A 25889-nucleotide genomic window follows, 5' to 3' on the forward strand; every position below is an offset into this window, starting at 1 on the left:
CATTGCTGGAGAAGTAGCAAATCCGGTAAAATCATGATTACAAAAGCTCGCCATGCAGCATGCAAGCAGTGGCTGCAGAGGCACCTGCAGGCAGCACTTGCTTGTAAAGCACGCGGTCTGGAGGCAGGTGTGGTGCAAAGCATGGCATTTGCAGTTGGTGTTGAGCATGTGCCCAAGAGTTACTCATTGCAGGACATGACATTTATTTTTAATGACACCAGAAAAGCCACAAAATGCTAGCAGATGAGGCTTACGAGGGTGTAATGTATAAGCTTTATTAAAGCAATCACGAGCAATTTTTTGTGTCTAGTATTAGCAGTCACTATCTTCAGCGTCTCCTTGTCCATCTCTTTACGGATACTGCACATGATTTTCCCTAAAAGAATGATTCCTAAGGTCACCTCAGACAGCACCCTCTCAGGTCAGAGTGACTGATATCTGATTTGGCTGTCCTTTGCTTTAGCCTCAGACATTAAGTAAATTAAACGTGCATCTCTGTACTTGCTTTCCAAAGAAGCAGAATGGATTTTTCCCCATGAACAAATCTCTTTAATCAATTTTCTCCTGTTATGAACATGCTTGTAAGGAGAGGGTGAATCTCCATCAGACTGGCAGATACAGCTTTTGGGCACGAGTCTTTCTTCTGCGGAGCAGTAGCAAACTTCAAGTAAATGCAGGTTAGGGAGTTACCCCTAGCTAATGATGTCAACAAGTTCTGAAACTGCAGCTAGAGACAAAGACAAAAAAGACTGCCAATAATACCAGTTACAGACGACAGGGAGGAAAAGTCCCTGCCCCTCACAGACTTCCTTTGTACCATCATTCTCTGTCCTCTCTTGAGCTGCTGATGAGCAACCCAAACCAAAGAGCTTCATTCTTCCTGCCAAGAGACCCTCGGCTCACGCCCAACTAATTGAAAGGGTGAGATCTGTTAACACAACAAAAAAGATTATTATCTGCTTTAATAATTATTAAAACGCACTGACTAGTGACAACACTTCTCAGTCCTTTATAATGTAAATTGCTTGCTCACAATCCCCCCAGCTTATAGGAACACCAACAATACTAGAACTGTTGTGAATTATCCAGGAACAATTTCTATAGCTGACTAAAGGCAGTCCTTGAGGGATCTGTCTAATTATTCATGACATTTAACACGAATTTCTAATGCTCTGCAGCCAGCTTCCCCCATTCTTCCCATGTCCTGGGTTCCACCACGTGCCAAGCCCCCATATGCTCCCACATAAATCCATCCCGCTCAGCACGGCTGCTTGTAACGCACTGATCCGCCCCGTGCCTGGAGGGAATACCACTCCTTTTCAACACTAACTGCTCGGGAAGGTGCAGCTCTCCCCTGTTGCTCACAGTTGACATTTTTTTAATCTCACTGAAGTCCCAGGAATGTATTTCATGCCTAACGTCAAAATGAGCACATCATTCACCAGCTGAATGATCGGGGCCTACAGGGACATCACCAGGGAAGACAATTATGAGATTACAGTAGTCTCAGAGTAATATTAAAAAGTCATAATTGATCATCTCCAAACTAATTCTGCTTCAAAAGTGAAATGAAAATAATTTTGAGGGGGAGATAGACTTCTTTGACAGAAAAAAAAAAAAAAAAAAAAGGTTCAGTTCTGACATAAAGAGCCTGAGGTTATGTTTTAAGAACTGTAAATTAAACCCCCCAAAAATAATATTAACTGATGTTATCAGGATCTAGATTTTTTGTTCTGGAACCCAAGCAGACCAGTTTGTGCTTTGTATGTTTAGCCGAACACTAACCAAGACAAAAGAGCCTGCATGGTAAATACTAACCCATGACAAACTTGTAACAATTTGTTTTGTTTTTAAACACGAAGCAAAGGATTCAGTTGTGAATACTGAGTTAAGACTTGTACCGTATCATTATAAAAATGCTTTTGGCACAACGAAGATTCATTCAGTAAATAACTATGAAGTCATGAAGCTTTATTTGTTATTGCAGAGCGCGTGATCCAATTGCCATAGAATAAAACACAGTGCTGAATTCCTCTCCACAGAATTGATTGCCAGCATTATCTAGCCAGTAGGTTAAACTGAAGGAACAATGTTAAAAAGCTCCTTGACCTATCGTCAGGCAAACCCCATTAATTTCCACAGCCCCATTTACAGGGAACAACTGTAATTGGCAAGAACGTTGCTGGTGCATTCTGGAGGAGCGCGTGGCTGGAAGCAACCGAGCCCAACGTGGCTCCTGGGACGCGACCCACAAGCAATTAAGGAAGTCTGAAGCTGCTTGCTGGTGACACCATGGGAGTCCACTGCTGAACTCTTTGCTCAGCCTGTAACCAACACTGTGTAACAAACACACATCTTATGACTTGTGCACAGAACTGAACCAGGGAGCGATGCAAGCAAGACAGGAATTGTGGAAAAAAAAAAAAACGTGAATCAGCCGAGAAGCCTTTAATGTGTTTGATGTCTTTACAAACTGAAGTTTAAAGAGCCATTAGATCCCTTGACATTCCTCAATACAGAAAACATCTTCTGCTCCTGTATCTATAGTTACAAGTTGCATGGTTAAATCTTATTTAAAATAATAACTTCATAAATAGTTGTTTTGGCTGCGGAGCCAGGGAATAAAGCAGAGAATGGGATGAGGGATGGCCAGCAGGCCAAACGTTCTGCTGATAGCTCACCTTTCTTTTCCCCAGCTTTTAATCAACTTGTGAAGTCTCCACCTACTCCAAGGTAGGTTCATTTCAAAGAGCAACAAAACCAATAACCACAATTTAGATTAAGAGTTCAGTTTTTGATCAGATTCAAAGAATCATCTCCTCCTAAAAACTTTAAAATGCCAGGAAATAAAAGCCAGTGAGATCTGGTACTCAGGGCCAGAGCTTCAAGTAGGACAGCACACTTGGATTTGCAAATTGGAGCTTGAAATTATCTGTATGCTGGCAAGCTTGCTGCGAGAGAGCATGCTTTAAGAGGCACCTGGTAAGCTGCTAGACCTTGACAAACCGGCTTAGACACTAACTATCAGCATAAAACTAGAAAGGGAAAAACAAACAAAGACAAACGCCACAACACTGAAAGATCTGTATCTTATATTTAAATACAGGAAGAATAACTTGAAGGCTGGGTTATGAGAAGTGTGCCGAGTAGTTGAATCCTGCTTCTTTCTTTTGTATTTGTCCATCTAATGCCATCTATGACATTCCTAATTGCACATCGCTGTGAAGTAAGTGGAACTGCTCGACTGAATCAGGCAAGCAGGGTTTGGCTGCAGTCATCGCTATGGATTAACACAGATTCAAGAGCAGGAAAGAAGCTGGAGGTTAATGAAAGGGTTTAATACAGCTGCTTCCACAAAAGCACAAAACAGGAGGAAATGCAGCTGAAGATAAGACAACAAAACCTTTCGGAAGAGTTTAGTCTCTTTCCTACAAAGACAAAACAGGGTACCGGATCTATTAATTTGCCACAACTATCTGACAGCAATTGTCCTGAGCAGGCAACCTGTTGGGTCTGCCGGTAGTTTGCTTTGAGACTGGCATTAAACAGAGCTGAAGCCACGCTGCTTAGCTGCGAATCTACAAATATAGGTTAGGTTACAGTCCTGTTTTCTCCCTCTGGTTGGGATGACTGAAGAATATCTGAACATCTGCAGTAAAGTTGGTTTCCATGGATACTTCCACCTCTAACGCCTCTTCTGTGAACCTGTGTTCCAGCCAGAGCCCCTCTTGTGAGTATTTGGCAAAAAGCTGAACATTTTTGTAAAAATAAATTAGTATTGGTAGATATTTGTGGAAGTATTCCACTCAATCCTGAGTGACAGAAGTTCAAAAAGAAGCAACTGTGGCAACAGTCCAAGTTATTTCTTCCCTCTGAATTGTATTCTTTGCCAAATAATTTGCTAGATGGGGCAGAGGGGAGTGAGGGAAGAGAAAGATGCTCTTGATTTGACTAGAATTTAAGCAGCTGCCTGTGAACACAAAATTTGAAGGTGAAAATGATACCTGATCAATATATGAATGTTGTAGACAAAGCATTTGGAGATTTTTAGTTAAAAACGAAAAAAATGGATATGAACTCTAAGTGGGAAGAACAGATAACAGCAGTGTCCACTGTCACACTGACTGATACAGTAACTTTACTAATGAACTGGAAGTCAAAGCAAATTGTTTATTGAAACATACAGATGATCTTAAACTACAAAGCATGGAAAAATTGATTGCAAAGTGGATAATCGTTCTTGAACAAGAAAATAAAGATGTGCATTAACTAGAGCTGAGACTGTAGACAAGAATTAGTGTCATAAAGGAATGAGTTGCTTCTCAGACCTGTTGCAAAACTACCGACCGAACACAGGGAAGTGTCCCGAGGCAGTTCACAGTTACACCTTACACATGCTGGAGATGTGGCGAGGAGGGACCAGAAAAGCAGTTGTAGTGGACTACACAAAACAGCCTTTCAGACTGTACTCCCAGGTACTCCCCCAGCCCACTACATGGTTGCTGGCAAAGCTGCAGACCCTGATGCTGAAGCATTTGCTGATTTTGTGAGTCAGATGATGTCATTTAATGGTGGAGAGAACAAAGACAGACAGCAGCCTCCAAGCTGCTGCCAAATTGGTACTGTGCCCAGCCGATGAGCCTCCCCACACACTATGCAGCAGGAGCACCTGTAGCTTTTCAGCTCAGGGGAAGCCCAGAGCAGCAAGCAAGGGAGAAAGGCAACGACTGAAGAGAAAAAACTGCCATGAAACGTTATTTTGGGCCACTACAAGAGCCAGAGAATGCTTTTACCAGAAATAATTGCTGGAAGAGCCCTGCAGTACATGCACATCATTATCACTATTGAGCTGTTGCGTGTATATGTAGAGAGCTATAGGGACTCCCGGGATAGCTCCATCCCAGAGACCTCACAGGGACTGCTTTCGCCATGCATTAGACAAAGCAGTGTAGTTCTGATCACCTTTATGTATGCTGGAGAGATTCTCAAAATGATGCCAGTGATTTAAGCAATTAGATCTAAACTTTAAGCCAGTATTTACTATTAAGGGGTAAGGGAAAGAAAGGACACTAAGCCTCCCTGTAAATATAGGCATTGAAATACAGGCAAGAGTTTTAAATGGTAAAGAAGAGTACAAAACATGTAGAAATGGCTGTTAGACCCCCAAAATAGAAATAATAATAATAATAATAATAATAATAATAATAATAATAATAATAATAATAATAATAATAATAAAAAAACACATTTACTGGCAGCAATTATACAATGAGATAGCTGCACAGAAACCTAAGCAGAGAAAGCAGAAAAGCCAGCCTACAAAACTTTTTCTATAAAGGATGTGACCATCTCTAGTCTTCTGTTCAAGGGACACTTCAAGCTTCACACCAACCACTTAGAATTTTAATTTTATTGTCTGCCTAGTTCAAAGATGCCATTTGCAAGAAAAGAAGAAAAGAAAGAGAAAGAGAAGAGAAGAGAAAGAGAAGAGAAAGAAGATGCATTTCTTCTTTCTCTACTCATGCAATGGATCTTTTTAACAAGAAGTGGAACAAGCCTGCCAGAAACATTTAAAAGATAAATCTGCTCTGCAGCCAGAATAAAAGAAGGATGAACCAGCTACAATTAATTTTGGACCACCACTGAAATTATTCAAAAAGCCTTCCCATCTGATTTTAAAAACAAAACAAACAATCCCTTTGTTTATTCATAAACACTGGAGCAACTCTCAGAACACAGAATATGCAGTATTACATCATTCTCCCTAGCTGTCAGCCCCCCAGATTGGTATATAAGTAAATCTGAAATGCAGCAGGACCTTGAAATTCTCATCCTTCTGCCAGGCTTCTCGCTACCACAAAGTGCCTAACTGGGGAAGCTGCCTTTTCACGGAAGGTTAAGAACAGCAAATATGCAGACCAGAACTGCAGGAAAAAGCAATTCAACCCAGGCAAGGTTTGCCAGCAGCAACCCCAAACCATTCCAGAGAGCAGGATAAGTCCATGGAGACATACCGGGGGAGCCGCATGCACTGCTTAGGAGCATCAAACAAGTGCAGATCCTGGAGGAGGCACTCCATGGCTCTCAGGAGCTCTGCCAGCATGCACTGCCTTCAGATGCAGACAGGACATGTCTCTGTCAGATCTAGAGGCTTAAAATTAACTGCTCTCTGTCAGAGGTGAGAATACAAAGTCTGCAATTTTATTTTATAAAGTGTAATACAAAGTGTAATTATTATGATGGTCATGATTTGAAATAAGCCAAGGCTTTTTTTATGTCATTTTTCATAAAACTAAGTAAAAAAAAAAAACAAGAATATCAGCTTCCTATTTTTGAGCAATAACCAAAGCTACAGTAACAGTGAAACTTTGGTGTGTGAAAACATGGAATTTTAAGAGAAACCACTTTGTAACTTTAATTATTGCTACAAGGCATAACATAGAAATAAGTTTAGCCTTAAGTTACTGCTATATTAAAATACTGCAGCATAAAAGTACATGTAAGTATTAAAACGTTTAAAAAAACAGTGCCTTGTCACTTCCAGCCATGCAGATCAGGGTCACATCCATGCCACTCTAACCTGATATCATTTTATTTCCAGGTCTTATTTATTAAAAAAAAAAAATAAAAATAAAAATAAATAAAAAAAAAAAGTAAACCTCCACGATATGAATGACTTAATGCAGATGAAGAGAATTGGGCTCGGAGGCATTTGTTCACCCAGTGTCAGATACTGAATATAACCAGTGTGACTTGTTCTATGCTCAGTGCAGGGAGGGAAAAAAAGCCACAGAGTTGTTTTAAGTCCTGGCATGGCTGAACGTCCTCCACCGTCCTGCAGGGAGCTGTGGCTTGGCAGCTCAGAAGGGAAGGCTGGAGAGGGGCGCAGCTTCCTGCAACTGACAGGCAGCTGGGAGGGAGAGGCCCAAGGCTGAGCCTCTCCTCCTGCCAGGGCAGCCTGACCCCAGACAGATTTCGACAGAGACAGCAGCAATTTGTTCTTTAACAAAGGAAGGAGGAGAAGTGGAATTTTAATTCCCCTCCAGGCAAAAAAAAGGAGATCTGAAAGTGTTGTTAGAAGCAGGCAAGCAGCTGGCCCTGGGCAACGTGCATCACTCGCCTGGGCCCAGCCACATCCTCAACAGCAACCCCACGGCTGTGCCCTGGTCCTCACTCTTCCATTCATAACAGAGCTCAGGAGCGGGCTGTTAGCAGACATGCAAACAGTGTAAGCATGCATCAAGCTGAGCACAATCCATCACTTCAGAACAGCACATTCACGTCTGCTCTTACTCTTGTTTTTCCACGTGTGTGCCAAATACAAAGTTCCAACCCTGTTTAACAAACAAACAGAGCTCTGAAATTAGTTTTCTTTTGACATCTGAAATTAATTTTGTTTAGAAATGCTCCATTAGAAGTGGTGCTGGAGACCTAGGGACGCAAAATGCTAACAATAACCAACTGATCCTGTCTACATTCTTCATTTTTCTTTTCAATTCGTGACACAAAGATGCCAGCTTTTGCTGGAATTCAGGATAGCAGAAAATGTGGGAGCCTGAAGGAAAAAAAAAAGACCAGAACTTCTCAGTGGACAGGAAAATTGATTTGCATCCCAATTCATTAATTGCAGAGCTACTTCATTCTGCAGAAAGAGATTGGAAGCTGGCGGGCGAGCCTCTGCATTGGCACAGTCGTGCAGGGATCTCCTCCTGCCGAGGCTGGAGGGGCTCGTGGGCTTACCCCAGCGTGGCAGAGAGGTCTCCAAGCTGGTCTAATGCTAGCAGGGAGAACAGACAAACAGCCCAAGGCTTTGGGCAGCGAGGCACTGACATAGTGGTGAGTGTCATGGAAGTGGGGTGGTTTTTGTTATCTTGTTGAACCTCCTCTCTTTCTCCCCAGGGCTGTCAGCAGGTGAGGCCCTACGGTACTCAGCTGAGGAGTGCACACACCGAATTCCCAGGTAAGCTTACAAGAGGCCAGCCATGGGAACCTGCAGGAGGAACTGGAGGTGAGAAGACATGGGAGGGATTATAACAACTCTGAAGCAGATTATTGCTTTTTCTTTCTTTCTTTTTTCAAGTGCATTAAACTACAGCTAAGTGAGCACCACTGCTGCCACCTCAAAAAATGCCCACAGAAAGCAATGCCAACAGAATGGCTGAAATAGAGGGCAAAGAAATGCTTTCCAATAGCAAAGTGCTATTACCAACCTGGGAAAGTGCTGGCACTTTGAATAGCTATGACCTGATAGCAGCATATGCAGAGCAGAAAGTGCCTTTAGTAGCTCTGAGGAGGTAAGTGTAGGAAGAGGTCTCTCTTGTTATTTTGCAGTTTTCAGTCACAGTAATCACAAATCTTTCAACCTAATGAATGCCGACTTTCAAATATCTTACCCTAAGCCCCATACAGCTCTGAATTGCAGTTACACTTTCTCAAGTTACCATATTAATTTGACTACATCATTCAGTTTTTCTTTGTTTTTCCATCTTGCTTAATTGCCTTAAACTTATTTATTTTCCTTTATTATGCAGCGCTTTTCATTGCTGTTTCTGAGGCAAGAAATCATACTGATTTTGTGCTTTTCAGAGAATTTTAGTGAGATGAAAGACATCAGCAAAGAGCATATCGAACAAAATTGCCAGTGAAATGATGGATATCTACTAAAGAGCTAGAAGCAGATGGCCTTTGTTTCTATTCCAAGCATAACAGCAGATAAAACTCAAATTACAATTCTACAATACTAAGGTTATTCAAAATAAAAAAAAAAAAGGCAATTTCTATGTGGATGATTAGCGTATAAAAACCAGGCCCTTTAAAAAAAAAACAACACAGGGTTCATCCAGTAAACAGACAGCTAGAGAAGATGGCACCAATCTGAAGTCTCACCAGTAAGAGCAGGAGTTTCAGTGCTGCACCCGCCCTGACAACGTTACGGTTTCACAGCCACAGGACCCATACACACAGCCACGAGAACTGCTGCAGCACCCCCAGGACACAAGCAAACACAGCTAAACATTACAGAAGACAAAAATCGTTTTCTGTAATCTCTTAAACAACATTTGCCTGGGACAGTAATTGCAAAGGAGGAAAGCCAGAAACACATGCTCTAAGAACAAATGAATTTTCAGGAGGGACTCGAGCTTTCAGGCTCCCAGTGCTGTACGGTGTACTGGGTCTGCAGCAGCAGGATGAGGTGGTCCCCAAACAGCCTTCTGCCTGCACCCAGGGCTGATGAAGGTGAACTTAACGGGTTTCCCAATGTTTCCCATCTTCTCAATGTACATAAACATGTATTTATCACTACTTTTCTAAGGTTTACAGATAAACCTCAGAGAAAGAGTTGGTATAGCAGCAGCCCCTGCAATGGGAACCTCTTCCCGTGGTGGCACTACACACCGTTTGTAGCTTTTTAGGACATTTAAACTACAATTTCCCATTTGGGGGGCTACAACTGAATGTCCAAATTCCTTGAGACAGAGACAAGAGGCATAGAAAAAACTCTTAATACATCTTTGAAACTAAGTATACTGTAGTATTTCAATTAAAAGGAATCAAAAGTGTATGTTGGCCACTCCCTATCTTATATTTCATCAATACATAACTGCCCCCCCCCACTACCACAAAAAAAAATCTATTAAGGAATTCTTAATTAAGAACTGATCTCTCACTTCCAACTCCATCTGTAAATTAAAAATAACTATGCTCTTAAATACTTTTGTAATTTCTTGCATTGAAGGCAGCTCTTGAGTTTCCAAGTAAGATAAGTTTAAAGGACTTTCAACAACAAACGACAACATGCTGTGAAAAATAAGGGGAAAAATTACTGAAGTGCCTATTTGGTATATAAAGGTCAACTCTTGTGATGCTTGGAGACTAAAAGGCACTGTTGTACCCAAACAAATTAAGAAATTCATGAGGATTTCAAGGGAATGGAATGTATTTGCTCGTGTCCAGTTAGAACAGCGGAGAGTTACAATATTCCCGTTCCATTTTTCTTTCAGCAACTACTGAATTAGTGCACAGCTCCACTAATGGCTCTTGAAGATTTATATAGTGCAGGCCCAGAAGGAATGTGGTGGGACTGTCCAGAAAGCTAACAGCCTGAATAAGCTTCAGAAAAGCGGACTAAAATTACTGCTTTTGTACCTGCAAAGACAGAAGTCAAAACCCAGGGCGCTCCATGCCATTGTCCCAAATGCACCAGCAGCTTACCCCTGATGCTGTGCGCATCCTCCTTCCAGCACAAGGCTGCTGGTGCACCCAGCTGTGATGCCAGCCAGAGCCCCCTCCACACCTCCTCTTCTCAGCCTGCCTCTCTGCACACGTGTGTTGCTGGTCCCGGGGCCCTGAGCTGCTCCTGCTTACCAGAGATGCTGCCAGAAGTTGTGAAGATGGATTTGTTTGGCAAGATTTCAATTCCGTTATTATTCTAACTCCTCTTTTTCTGTAACACAATATTATCAATCTGATCTCTGCTCTTCGAGCAATCAGATCCAAATGCTCTCTGCTCATCTGTTTTCTAATCAGTCTTGGTTCTAATTTGCTTGATTATTCAGAGCCCTTCCACTCTAAATTCAGCATGTTCAAATTCAAACTGGCATAAATTGATTATTTTTGTATCACTCTAAAGACAGCTGCCGGCAACCAAACAGGTATCAATTGCTTGTTTATAAAACGTCTCCAGAACAGTGAAGAGTTGCTAGAGGGTGCTTCCACATGACTACAAATAGGACGGGATATTTACCTAGGTACTTACAATTTAGGGAAAGCTGGAAATTGGTGGGCTCCCTCACACATTCACTCTCCTGCCCCAAGCTTTGTACCTCTGCCTTAATGTACACAGGACCTAACTCTCCAGCGTCCAGGAGGAAACTTCAGTGTTTGACTTCAGGTCAAGCTCAGCTGGAGAAAGCTGCCTCAGGAGAAGCTGGGCCATACCCCTCTGCCCTCGCAGCAATGCTGGCAGCCTGCAGAGACAGCTGGCAGAAGGGCTTCCCCACCAGCAACACCACCAGGCTCTAACCTAACTGCCTTGTGCACACGGAGGGTCCCGCTGCTTTTCCAGTGGGAGTACTCTGCCTCAAAGGAGAACGGGATTGTTTTTCCTTCACACTTGCACAAAATTGGTTTTGTGCATGAATATTTATTTATTTTTGCTAGCTGCAAGCATTAAGCTCACATTTTGAACCCACCGAGGATGGAAACCATTCATGAGTATCTTCTATAAAAATTACAGGTAGATGTTGTGCCATTATGTATAGAAATACAACATACTTGAAGAAATGTGAAAGCAGATGGGCTATTTCTGCCCCACCCCACATGATTGCACTTTATCATAAGTTAAAAGCAACTATGAAGCAATTACATTTACAAGGCACAGTCTTTGGTAGATACTTTCAAAAAAAAAAAAAAAAAAAAGGATTGCCTGTTTTATCACAAGCACGCAAATCACTTTGAATGTATCAACATTGCTGAAAATACCAATGAACCCTGTGTGCCTTTATGTTTTATTATTTTATAGAACTTGTATTTAAGCAGATCAGCATACTGCGAAGCTGTGCCTGAGGTACTGAGTGGTGACACCATTGTGAACTCTGGGTCTTGAAACAGTATCAGAAATGAAACTGGAAAGCTAGTGACTGATTCATCTATTATTGCCACTTGATATATCAAGTACTTTTCATACTAGAAACCCATGCATCTTAACTACGTTGCAATTACACCATACACTACAATTATTCTCAGCTACATGTTAAACTCTTTAACCTACATAAGTGGCTATCACACATATTCTGTGCCTAACTATGAAGCAATTGTTACTTGTCACCCTTATCATGGGAGTGTTTTTCAGAGTAATTAATGACCCTGATTAAAGTATGACCATGCTGCCTAGATTAGTCATTTTATTGACACATGTGGACTAAAAAATATGCCAAAAATCTATAGCACAGGTAGGTCACAAAAACAAACCACAGAGCACTATAAAAATACTCAGAGTAACACTAATAAAGTACTGAACACTTAACGTGGATGGGGCTTATGCAGGATAGAGACTGACCTTTCCAATAGCTTCACATGCAACAAATGTTTTTGGAAATTTCCCAAGCAGAGTAACTAACAAGACCATTTCCTATAGAGCTCTACACGATCTACATCATGGTTCTTCGATTTTCCTTATGAAAAGTCTACACAAAGAAAAATGACTGCTTTACACCATTTTCCCCCCAATCAGCTCAAATAAATTGTACGGAAATTGAACTGTTTATGATTAGTGAATGTCAATCAGTCACCTAAGGTTAGCACTCATGATCCTAATGGCTCCCCAAGCTCCTGGCATTAATCACTCACCCACACCCTTACTCACACACTGACTGTTCCACTGATTTATTACTTGGGCAAAGCAGCATTTATTCTGTACATAAATACATCTCCTTTATTGGCACGGGATCCACTCAATACCTGACTAATTGTAATCCCCCTTGGAGGAATAATAATAAAAAACTGGAACAGTCAGGAACAACAACAGTTGAGGTATCTATAGCTGAAGAATGGATCCGTCTCATCAGGACAGCAGTGCGGCTGGCTAACCAGATGGGATGTCAGGGCAGAAGTAAGGCAAGAGGCTGCCTTTTGCAGAGCAAGAGCTACGCAGCTCTGGGATGTAAATGAAGGGGGAAACCATTTACTGAGCTCTGCTCAGCAACACTGCCCTTCTGCAAAATGCTGTGCTTCACCATCACAGCACAAGGACATCTATCCTGGCATATCAACATGACAGCAGGAGGAAGACCAATCCAGTGGCATCACTCAACAGACGACAGCGATGGAGACGTGCCAGCCGGAGGTTTAAGGATGAGCACACCACAGGGAGAAGCCCACAGCGAGGCACCAGCCGCTTCCCTTCTCTGCTGGGCTCTTCTCCACCCACACATCCCTTATCCAGCCTCTGACAGCCCTGGCCTTACTAGGAGGGTATCACAGGCTTGCAAGTTGTAATTTACAAGCTATGTTTCTCTTAAGACACAATGAGCTCAGCTCTGTCCTGTAGCTTTGATTACGCTGTATTTCCAGGCTACAGTCAGGACACAAATATGCTCTGAAGCTGTAAGACTCCTGCTCTGCTGTTTGACTCAGGTTCATCCCTTCTGCTGAGGTTGCGTAACCTCTGTGACTTCCATGACTGCATCTTACTGAATTCCAAAATGGTTCAACCCTTAATTTAACCCTAAGTTACCCTTAATTTAAGTGAAGTGTCAGAATGGGTTGTTTCTTTGGGAAATTCTGCAAGTACATGCACAACTATCTTAAACCACTTCCAGAGAACGTAGAATATGACCCTTGGAGAGAAGGCTTGTGGCTGAAGTACCTAGATAATGGCACCACTCTTCTTCATAAGTAAAAGCAAAAAAAAAAAAAAAGATCAGCTTGGCTAAATTAATTTACTTCAACCTCAGCGCTTGTCAATAGCAAACCAATCATTCTAGCTGGAACTCTATTCAGTGAAGTATAGATACCAGCAATAACTCATCAGTAAGTTCTGGATGAAAATGTGAAAATGAAGCTTCTTAGTCGTTTAAGTCACTGTCTCATGAACTATCTGTGTTTTGTATGTAATGCAAATATTCCCTTTGGATGGGTTTTCCAGTCGCCAGCATCAACATAACTTTACTTCCACTCCTGTCGTTCCAGTTTTAACACAGATTTCTCTTCAAGTATATTTAGGGCAATGCCAGTTGTTATCTGGATTATATGAATATTCATAACCTTATAAGATAGCATGAACTACAGAAATTCTTTTCACTCCAAACAGTTCAGAGGGTAGATAAATCTCGCCACGTATAGCCAACTGACAACACAAAGTACCCTTCTTGCTACATGCATTTAGGTTGCCATTTGGCAAGGAACACTCGTGCATGCAGCAGATGATATACTGCCTGTGCTGAAGAAGCCAGAGCTCAATTATATTGACTTCTGTGGAGTAATGATTTTGTCCAAGGTTTTTAAGGTTAGTCACATGGGTAGAAGCTTTGCTGAACCAAAGCATCAGAGATGAAAATCATCCATCATTTATGTGTCTCAGGCTTTCAGATCAACTAATCTTCCTTGGAAGCTCATGTCCTGCAAACAAACAAATGTGCAAGCTGACTTGCCCTATTTTCTTCTTATGAAAGTGGCAGAAAATCCACTAGTTTTGCTTGGTTTGTTGCTATTCAGTTATTAAAATGAGTGCACTCTACTTCCAAAGATTTATTTTTTTTTTTCAAACCAAGTTCAACAGAAAATACTGTGATATAAAACCCTAGTCTAGTGACATCCCAAACAAAACACAATAACCTGCTTATGACAGATTATATAGTTTAACATCCCCATCCTCCAAACTCACAAGAGAAGACAAAATAGAAGGCAGGGGAAGGTCAAGAGGAGAAAGTGTGTCCTTATGTTTTCAGCGTTAGAGGAGAATGACAGAGTAACAGTAGCATGGGGCTGCCAGGCACGGGGCAGACCAAGTTCTGCCATCTCTGCGCTGCAGCTGTGGGACGTGGATGAAGAGGGGTGAATAATTACCAAACTGCAAATAGCCTGAACACATCTACTTTCAGCCTGTCCAACTGCAAGGACCACTGCAGGTACTTTGATGTTTGCCAGATTCAAACAGCACTAAATGGGAGTCAAATTCTATTTTTTCCTCATCAGGAATATACTCAGTTAACATAATAATCATAAATTTAACATTTAGATTAAATAGTTAGCTAATGCAAATATCATCTTGACACTATTAACCCTGCAGCAATTAGATACTGGTCTACAGCACAAAATTTAGATCCCCCATTCAAATTAGGACTTTCTGATTGCTTATGTTTAATTTATAAATAACAAAAAAATCCATTTTCCAAATATGAATTCTGCTTTGATTTGTTTCAAAACCCCCCTCTTCCTGCAGCAGCCAGTCCTCACAGAAGCTTTGAGTACACGTCTCCTGAACAGACTGCAGCTCCACAGCTGTGAAGCCACGACCTCATCGAGGTCACAGACTTAGGATGGGATGGTTTACAAAGAAGACAAGAAGTTTAGAAAGAAGCTAAGGAGGAGGCAAGGGAGCTATCAAGAAAAAGCTCTTCTTGCATCTGAAAAAAGTGAAGTCACACTTCATTCCAAGAGTGGCTTTCTTTTTACTGCCAACTGAAACAACTTCTTTGCATAAGCAGAAGAGATCACATCCCATCCAAAGCCGTCCTACACACCACACACATATCTATAATTGGTAGTGTTCAAGCCATGTTTACTGTGAACAAATCATGGAAGACATCAGTCCTAGCAAGTGCTATGTCATTTGCTAGGTCTGGGCTCAGGCTCCTGCTGATGGTGGTCTCTCTCCTCTATAATTGAAGATGAAGAATGGGTCTCTGATGCAGTTTCTGTTGGTAAATTTTAAAAATTAAAGATTAGGAAGTATAGCTCTTGAAAGCATGCCCTTCTTATTGCTTGAGATAAGACGCTTGATAGAGTCTGAAGCATCTTAAAGTAATCATTCTTGCTACAATTTGTTTAGAGATGTACCAACCTAAGGAAAGTTTCAGCTCCCAAGAAAGATAGTTGAAATTGAACTTTTAAGAACATAAAAATGTGGCCACATACATTAGTACAAAGTATTTTTACAAAGTAGAAAGTATTTAGAAATTGAACCAGTATCTTTGGTGGTTGTTTTTGCTCATTTTTATCCTGACACGGGAAACCTGAATAATGTGCACTCAAAAGAGGCTATATTTAGGCAGAATCCTGCCTAGATATCTCTGCCGGTTATTAATGCTGTCGGGCATGATAAAGTACTGTATCAGATTTGTCTGTGTTTGCTATTCTCTCGATTTAAGCGATTTGGGCTGAAAATTCTCGCATGGAGTTTCTACGTCAAGCTCAATCACTTGGAAATATTTAGGCAAGAGGGAAGCAGCTGCTGCCAATGAAAGTTCTCAGTGACTATGAGCTGCCTCCAACCTCTGGCCCAACTTCTCTCCCAAAATAAACTTGGAAATCTTCTCTGACTTCTGTTATACCTCCTGTGGGGAAAGAACTTCAAATTTAGCACAAAGGATCAGTGGATATCTACAATTCTATTCTGTTGAAAAAAATCCATCCAAATTTGGGCTTTGGTTTTTATCTTTTATCTTTATCAGAGTATGACCTTCATTAGCTTGATGTTAGCCTTACTGATGCCAACAAAATACTCTATTATCTCCATGGGAGAAAACTCTAGAGTTTCATCAATGTTATCTTCCATTCAGAATAATCTTTCATTAGAAATAATTTTCTGTAACAAGATCACCACCACAGGCATCTCATACTGAGAACAATGGGAGTCTTCTTGCTTTCATTTGAACAAATTGCTGTTAGTCCCATGGAAATAAGGACCATAAGTTTAAGAAGAACCTTAATATTGACAATGCCTTTCATGACAACTGAAATTCCTACAGTCTAGCCAACATTTACATTGCTGCTTCACAGGATGGCTCGCCTTTGCAGAGGGCTTTGCATTCAGGACTAGACACTCCCAGAAATCCCGAGCCAACAACGCTTTCCTTACACGTTTACAACTACTCACATCTGCTGCATTTCCCTTGTTTTATAAAGCCACGGGATGGTTATTCAGAGTCCAGCTTGCTTTTGTTTGTAGTTCCAGATGTGAAGGGGTGTTCATGACTTTGAGTTAAACTGTAAAACCCCGATCTGTTAATAACTAGCACTCCAGGCCCCTTCAAGCTTCAGGATGAATGCTACCCTTTAACGGGCTGTGTCCTTCCTAGAGTATGAAGGAAAGGGGCCTCCTCACTTGTCTTGCTATTTTCAAACTGCTAAAAGAGCACCTCCACTGGTAGCCTGGGGCAACCTAGGACTAGGAGGATTACTGTACTCCCGCTGTTCCGCAATTAGGAGGAAGATCAGCATTGGCTTCACAGTATTTGATGACGTGCTGCATCACTGTTCTTGTGCCATAGACAGGAATTTCATCAGCACTTGTAATAAAGAAGTCATGATGAAGACAGCAATGCTCTGGGACTCCCCAGCTTTTGGGGACTTTTTTTTTTTTTTTTTTTTTTTTTTTTCCAGGGCTTGCCATTATGAGCTTGGTCACACCAGGCAGACTTCATGTTTTCTTCCCTGATAACTCCAGCAGTTCAATGGTGGGCAAGGTTGAACATTAAATACAATTAGCTGTAACACAGAGATTAATACCAGCTATCTTCCATTAAGTGGAAGCACCTCACAATTAGAGGCAGTTTAAAAGCACATTGAATGAAGGGACTTGCATCCAGGAATAAAAATTACCCTTATTATTGTTATTGATGGACAAGTACTCATTCAAATCTAGTATTGTGGACAAACTGAACAGCAGGATTGCAAAAGCAAGTCACAAAGCAAATCTAAGTAATGTTTACCACCACCACCAAAAGAAGAATCCTTGAATTTCATTTGAAATCAACTGTTCGGAGAAAAATCCACAAGTGCTGTTGGTTAGGGACAAGCAGATGACTGCTAGAGCCAGTCACAGCCCCATACAATCCCTGGAAAATTGTATTTGCTTTTTTAGATGACTTAAGCAAATTTCCTGCTAAAGCAAACCAAGTAACCAGCCCTCAGAAGTTTTAGGTTTCCAGTTAATCAGGTACTGGTTTTGCATTGACAAAGTTGCTACAGAAAAAGTTCTGAGACTCCCTGCCACCCAACTGGAAATTGTATTTTGGCTTGTACACCTTACTCCACTCAAGCACAGACTACATAGAAATGTTTGGTTCGCCTTTTATCTCTCCCAAAATCTGCGAAGATTTGCAGATTTGTTATGGTATGACATTGCTCAGCCATCTGAGTTGAGAGCTGTTGTGAGTTCCTGGCATGATACCCCTCTGCATCATTTACTGTATGTGGCCAATTGATTTTTCTTCCCCTATGCATGTATCCATTAACCTCAGTTAAATGATTTTTTAATGAAGAACACTCGTGTTCCTAGAACAGCTCACTGTTCAGAGCAAACCAGTTCTTTTAAAAGAACATTCCTTAATCAACTCATTTCTATACAGACAACGTGCTAGTTGCCTTAAGAAATAAATAAGTAGCCTATAGCCTCCATAGAAAAGCAGAAGGGTAGAGAGAGAACTTACAAGGAGATTTTTTTTCCATAACAAATAGACCTTGGAACTGAAAATTATAGGTCAAAAAAACACAGATACTTCAATAGCACATCTTGAACAGAATACATCTCAAACAGATCTTTTTATTTATTTATTTTTAATTTAACATCTAATGGCAGGTCTGTTTGCAGACATCTGTAGGCTCCTGGTGAAATAAATGTAACTGAATCAAATGATATCAGCTGCTGCTGATTATCAGTACCAGTACCCCCTGAATGCTACAGCTCATCTGCAACGACCCCGAAGGCCTTTTCAGTGTGGACATCCACAGCATGGGCCTGAATTGTACTGGATGGTTTCACATGTGCAAGTAGAAGCACAATCTGAATTAGCCTGCAAATCATGCCACGAGGTGAGTCAAGAAGTCATTGCACCACTCAGACAAATATGCACCAAGAACCACGTCCTGCCCATGTTCATAAAACCCCATTTATGGGCTTTCAGGGGGAGGTGGCATGCCCTGACCTGGTGCTGAGTGACCCCTGATGCTCCACGTGGTTCACGCCAAGTCTGGAGAGAGGCAGGCCAGCTCACAGGCTCAGGCTGGGGCGCGTGGGCACGGTGCAGTGCTGTTGTCAGGCAAGATGCTGCTTTGAGCTCATTTTTGTTTTTCAGGTATTATGCACATTAAGAGGGAATATTAAAACAGATAATGAACAGTACAGAAACACCACGATGGCGCTGCTGTAACACAATGCCAAAAATCTTTTTCTTTTATGTTCACAAAAGCTGCTCTCGCTAGTGTTAGTGCTGTGCAGAGCTGTCACACATTCCTTGCCTTGCTAAGCCTGATATTTGTTAGAGTGTTGAGGGGGGAAAAAACACCATAGCATTTTGATTTAAGATTTAAATGTGACAGCCTATCAGACAAGCTTGACACATGTTTAATCATCTAACTGCTCTTCACGTGGCATTCAGACTGGTGACACAGGGTAAAGGCTTTTCTTTTTGGACGTTCTGCCAGACTGTGTTGTGCGACTCTCCCCAGGGAAACAGCTCAGAATGCCAAATGAAAATTAACATGGCTCTTTTGGATCTGAGCCCACATGTGCTGGACATGCCATACTGGGGACTGCATGAGGACAAAATGAGACAAGCATGGGTTTGGGAGAAAAAGATGGCATGCCATGGACAATAGCACATAACATATATAACATTACTTGGAATATCTTCTCCAGCATTTGCTTTAAACTTAAGTGATTAAAGAGACCCGCTTCTGAACAACTTTAAAATGAGTGCACATTTTCCTCCCCAAGTGGATTTCTTCCCCTCCACCCGCAAGGTAAGTGTACAGTACTGCAGAGTCCCTTCAAGCAAGGCTCTGTAATTGCAACTGCTTTATTGCCAGAGTGAGGGGTTTCATTCAATCAGGGAGGGAAACGCAAATCTTCTGGCCCCAAGCTTTAAGGGGATTCATTACTGTGTGAAACAGCTGATGAAGCAAGTCTCAAAAATGGCTTTCACTCCCAATATCGCCTCATTAGTAGCACAAACTGTCATGCTAGAAAATTCAAATGAATTCAAGCCAACCAACCCTCTTAATGGTGCCAGGCATAGTTTCTCTTGTTAAATAATATATTTTCCTCAGTCACAGCAGAACATCTCACCTACTTTCAACTTTATAAAAAAAAAGTAGTATTTGCGTAATCCCCATCATATCAAAGAACATTTTTAATATCAGCTGCAGGAAAGGGGTCACTCTCATTGCTGGTAGTTTCCACCAGCAAAGTGGATATAACTTAATTCTACCTAAAACAAGCAGTGCAATGTATTATATTTTACCACAGACAGATAGTGTGTGCGTATGTATATGGATCTCTCTCCAAATACAACACCAGACACTCAACAAGACTCCACGAATACTCATGTATCATTTTAAAGTGAATTACTTCAAGCCATGTACCAGCTACTTTATCTCCAAACCCGCCATTTATTTAACACACCTTGAAAAAAAAATCCTCAGGTTAACATTACTTACCCAAATAATTGATTTAAAGCTCAAAATCAAGAAATCCACTATATGAAGGAAGTGTGCTGATACCCGAAGATGACAAGTAGAATATTTCAAGAAGTGGAAGGTGAACATCTACCCCATTTTACTTAGTGTGCGAAACAACAATGTGTTTCCATTTGCCAATGCTTGTAGTTAAAAGACAAAGCTCAGAACAAACAAACAACAAAAATAGCAGACACGACACACACACAAAAAAACCTCAACAGTCTCTGAAAATCCATTCTACTCCAGATAAGCAACCCAAGTGCACAAACAGCTCTGTACCTCTTGTTCCAGCTCTGATAGTTCCAAGTACATATCTTGTCCACTTAGTGTCAGCAGATTTCTTTTTCTCCATGATATCTTGTAGCAATTAATTTCTTCAGATTCATCAGTCCATATCTGGGAAAAGCAGTTGCTTCCCCTTATCAATCTTTTGCTCCTAGTGAACATTGCCTTCTTCACTGTTCAAATACTCAGAAGAGAAACTCTAGTTTCTCTAGATCATGTATTTTATTTAGTTGTCATGTGGTACTTATTTATCTATGTATCTATTGGAAAATTCAATTTTTTCCAGTATCTTTATACAAGGATTATTTTTTTCCTCCAGACCCTAAATCATCCTTATCATCTTTTTCTGAACTCTCTTGTTCTGTACCATCCTTTTAGTGGGGAGCTGAATGGGATTACGTAATATATTTGAAATAAGGTCACACTGCCAGCCACACTACAGCTCGAGCATTCTTTCTGTGTTCTCTTTCAACAGCCAGAAGGCAGCTGGGGAAAGTTGAATGCAGATGACTTCTAAGTTATCACAGAAATGCTTCTATGAATCTGACAAAGTTACAAATAACAGCCAGAGATTCAATCCTGAAGAGGCACCCTTATACACCACCTCTGGACCTACACCCAGGAACAGAGAGAGGGGCAGAAATTTGCATTGACAACTGCATGAACAAGCACTGAATTCATAAAGCAGGACTGCGACTGCACGTCTTCATGTTTGCCCTTTCTGTAATTCTAGAACAAGTCAGGCCAGTGGCTTTTTGGCCATATGCCATGACAAGCACCTTGGTGTCAGCAAGACCGAAGCCCTGCAACCCTTTGTGAGTTCCCTGAATGTCCCAGGGAATTAAGAACAACAGGTAGGGGAGATGTGCACACAGGCAGCAGGACAGATGCTGGAAGCTGCTGTACAGCCATGCCCACTGACTCTGGAAACACCTGGACAACCCAACTGGTTCATTTCTGAACCTTGAACAGTTCTGACCTAACGGAAAGCTTTGAAGAAATAAACCCCACAAGGTGCCATGGTGTAGTTATGGATTCGAGAAGAAGCACCAGAAGGTTGATACTAACCAATATTCACTTAATTGCCTACTAAGCAATTAAACTTGAATGGTTTTACAGAATACGCAGGATTTAAATCTAAACCCAGCTATTCAAACAGGGTAACAAGATCAAGGAATAAGCTGTGAAAATGGGCAAAGATGCCACTAATCAGAGCGTAGTTTCTCTAACTTACAGCCACGGTTATGTGAACGAGAGACAAGTTCCAAAAGGCCAGGGATTTACAAGCTGCATGGTAGTTCATTAATCCACTAACTGCATATTAGAAAATAAATCAGTCAAACAGCTGAGAATCTGACTTAATGATTCTGTAATTGTTTGTCTCTCCAAACCGTCATCATATTTGGATCAAACAGCTTTTGCTGTCACGCCACAGAAGAGGATATTCTCCCAGCTCCACATAACAGCTGGCTTTAACAGCTTTGATGCAAAGATTTCTCTTGTGATTTATTCCTACCATCTGATAATCATTTCTGAGCGAGAGCAGAAATATTGGCCTTCCGTCAAAGAAAGCTAACATGCAAGTGTAGCTAGCAATCTACATAACCCTTCTGAAATCATTACGGCAAGTCTGGGTCTCAAATCACCAGCCTAATTGATGCTGAGGGGGCCCAAGCTCCCGCGCCTTACCACATAACATGGCAGCTGCCATTTCTGGGAGCAGACGGGCTGACTTCTAGGCTGCTGGCTCTCAGTCACAGGCTGGCTTTGGGGCACAGGTAAAGAGATTCAGTCCAACCAGCTTACTGGCTGGGCTCAAACCAGACTGCCCCAAATTAATACAACTGGTTAACTGGGCTGGTTGTGTTTCACCTGGGAGAGAATGTTGGTCAGCTGGGGTAATTAGTCTGGGTTAAAAGAAAATGCAGGGGGGAGGGGTGACAACAGCCTGGAATTTATTTGTGAGCAAGAGCATAGGACTACAGCTCACAGACCTTCCAGCAAGTGATTCCAGCTGCTGATTCCCAGCATCATCAACACCAGATAGAAGCACATTTTATTTCTCCCTAAAGAGAGGCATGTTCCTGGGGTCAAATGCCAATTGCTCTTTAACTGCTGAGGTGGAGATTCACATCCAAGACCGAGCCGAACTCCTGCTGAACAGCATTTTACATTGGGCAAAGTGCACCAAGTCCAGGCCTGGGCAGGGGGTGCAGTGGTGGAAGTTCGGGTGAGCTGAGAAGGAAGCTGCCCTTTGGGAAGCACTGAGCTTCACCAACAGCAGTGTCAGGGTACTGCAAAAAACTTAGCCTCTTCTGCACCTTAAATGTCTAAGTAATGAGAGACACCAAAACCGATCCTGATCCACTATTTCATTAACGTGGTCCCTGAAAGTCACTACCCATAGTTGACTAAGAAGTTCTTTTGGGAAAACAAAAAAAAAAATAAAATCTACATTATCATCTCAATATTCACAAATACCTTTTACCTCTGCACGTAGATGACTGATGCGCATGATTTATATGAACTGCAGAGTCCTCTGGCACATTTGGCTCAGGAATAGGTACTACATTTGAAAGTAAAATCAGCTTAAGGTATTATATAATTGGATGAATAATCAAAAAAAAAGCTCATTAAAGCATCAAAGTGTGCTGATATAGCAAAATGCTCTCCTCTGACCTTCGTTGTTTTGCATTGTCCATTTTGACTATCTGCTTCTCGCCTTCTGCAAAGAGAATAAACTCAGCATTTAAAATTATTACACACTCACACCCCCTTTGGCTATTTCTTTTATCCTTTAGTGGTGTCTACACCCTGGTGAGATCTTGCAAGTTAACCCTGTGAGATTCACAGTTGCAAGAGGCAATCAGGACAAAAATGAAAGTGCTCTAGTCAGCAACGATGTAGAATGGCATTAACTCACCCTCCTATCCATATCACGGACACAACCAAAGCAAAGCGCTAACACAGATTAATGATTTTAGGGTAGAACCTAAAATATTTAGTGCCTTGATAAGAAAACTGCTATTATTTGTACCACAGCCATCATCATCTAGATGCGTTCTTCTGTGATTTGGTGGGTTCTCTGAAAACCAATCTTACGGTAGAAAAAATTAAAACAAACACAGCCAAAGCTCCACCAACCTCTGTCAACCCTTCTCCTAAAGTAAAAAGGCACTCACAACACAGCACAGCAAAAGGAGGGCAGAAAAGCATCACTAAATGAATTCTAAGCAGAATCTGAGCACTGGTGTCTGTAATAGCACTCCTGGGAACTCCTACAACAAGAAGCATCGAGGATGCCTCAGCTCCTGACGTCACACCTTACTGCAGCCCTTCCAAGAGCCACAAATACCTACAGCTGTGTCCCACACAAGCTCACCTTGCTTCCCCCCAGGGTATTGCTCAAACAGTCACCACCTGCCCATGAGCTCGGTTTTCTCTTTTTGGCTTTAGTGAGACTCAATAGTAAAAGAACTGCAAGCTCCTAGGAGATACCACTGAGTTGGAGGGGCCCAGCATGCAAGGGACAGCCTGCCAGCATGCCCCTGTTTAGCAAAACTGCATCTGTCCTTAGATGAGAAGACTGAGAAACAGCACTGGTTTTCACTTCTTTCCCTTATATATCATTTTTTTTTTCTTCCTTAATGTTTCTATTATATTTGTCTTCAGTCTGGGTGCCAGGAGGAGAAGTTTAGGAATTAATGGTTTGATACTGGGCTCCTGCATGTAAAAGGTTGTTGTTACTAATGCTTTCCCAAAGCGCTGTGAGACTTTGATGTACACAGCTGGCCACCAAGAAACTGAACTGCCATGGTCAAAGTTAAACACATCTTCTACTTGATTACATGAGATGACAACCTAAATGAGTACATGTAACAGCTATTATCCCGTTAGTCATAATTTCAATCAGCAGGCATCAAACATCATTAGTTGTGATAGCTTTGGGATTTTGAAATATTTTTATGAAACACATCATTTAACAGAATACTGTGAGGCGTAGTTGGAATTATGTATCAGCTTGGCTTTTGGCTTTTCCTGGCAAGGGGGGGCAGGGAGGTGAGGGATATTTATGTTAAGGAAAATGACAAAATGAAGCACTACAACAGATCTGAACAGAAAATTCAAAATAGGAAACATAGCCACAGGTCTTGGACTAGCATAAGGTGCTAGGAGGTATTTTGTTTGTTTTTGGAGATTTTTCAAAACAAGTAGTTTCGATTTACAAGCTCCAGAGCATAGTGAGCGGGGGAAGTTAAAATGATGTTATCATAAGAAAAATATTCCTGATCAGGTCTTTGTTATAAAGAAACCTCAGTTTATTAACAACAACATTTGATAGGTTAAATACTAAAGTTTAAGACTGAAATGTTACTAATCATTCACTTAATCATTCCTTTTGAAAATATATTGGTTTTGATAGGTTTCTTACATCAGCTTAATACAAGCTTCTATCAGCATGTTAGGGTTTTGTACCAAAGCTTTACGTGTCTGGATTCTGATCCCCACAAGCCATTAAACATGCATTTTGCTCATTCAAACAGTTTCACTAAAGCTGTTATTAATTTTTGGACTAATGAAATAATTTTCAGATTAGAAGTGGCTGCAAACAGAAACAGTAACAGCCTGCTTCATGAGAAATGCATACAGAGGAAGGACATTATTAACGAACACTTGCCTGTAGTCACTTACTTCTTACTTGTAGACAGCATATGATAAATGTTCTAAGAAGATTAATAGATTTGGCCAAGCGAGAATACCATTAATGCAATTCAAAAATATCCCCTAGATACTCGTCCACCACCATACATACCTCAGCTCTAAGAACTGGAATTGCTACTGCCTAACATATTGCACCTCTGTGAGGGACAACACAAGAGGAATTGGATGCAAAGTGTTAGCATTTGATTCAATAGCAAGTTAGGGCACGTTAGGGAAAGTAGGGAGCTCCATTTAAGGTTCCTACACAGGAACATAAAACACATAGCCCTAACCCAAGGATATTAAGACCAACCAACAACTGGGTTTTGAGCCATGGTGCTTCCATACTCATTTAGTTAGATGCAGGAGACCTTTCTACCCAAACCACAGCAAGCTCACATTGCAAACACATCTCTTTCCCTCAGCCCTCCATTATCAACATTTGAGGGGGGAAAGAAAAAACAAACCCAACACTTTAATGTTCACGTTAAGGATGCACTCTTTTCAACAGTACTCACAGAGAAAGAAAAGAAAGCAAGTTTTTCACATAATCTCTTCACAGAGATTGATTGATTAAACCTTGATTCAGGCTTTAGACATTACCAGCACAGCTCAGGTGAAAAAGAGGTTTTCTGCAGCTGCTCTAAACAGACTTTAAACGTTTCATTAGCTTAAAACCCTGCAAGCCCATTAGAATCATAGAACCATCCTGACATCCTAGC

General features: G+C 41.3%; 1 long non-coding RNA gene across 2 annotated transcripts; it reads right to left on the reverse strand.

Moving 5' to 3' along the window:
* Positions 1–6639: 6639 nt before the first annotated feature.
* Positions 6640–22264, reverse strand: LOC137853209 (uncharacterized). Of its 2 annotated transcripts, XR_011094324.1 has the most exons (4): positions 22156–22264; positions 20461–20577; positions 7741–8002; positions 6640–7555 (listed from the first exon to the last, which is right to left on the reverse strand). It is a non-coding gene; the product is annotated as an uncharacterized lncRNA (long non-coding RNA). The 2 variants fall into 2 exon arrangements; XR_011094323.1 differs by having other exon boundaries at positions 6640–8002.
* Positions 22265–25889: the final 3625 nt, after the last annotated feature.

The sequence above is a fragment of the Anas acuta genome, chromosome 3 (genome assembly GCF_963932015.1).
Source record: "Anas acuta chromosome 3, bAnaAcu1.1, whole genome shotgun sequence".
Lineage (NCBI taxonomy): Eukaryota > Metazoa > Chordata > Aves > Anseriformes > Anatidae > Anas > Anas acuta.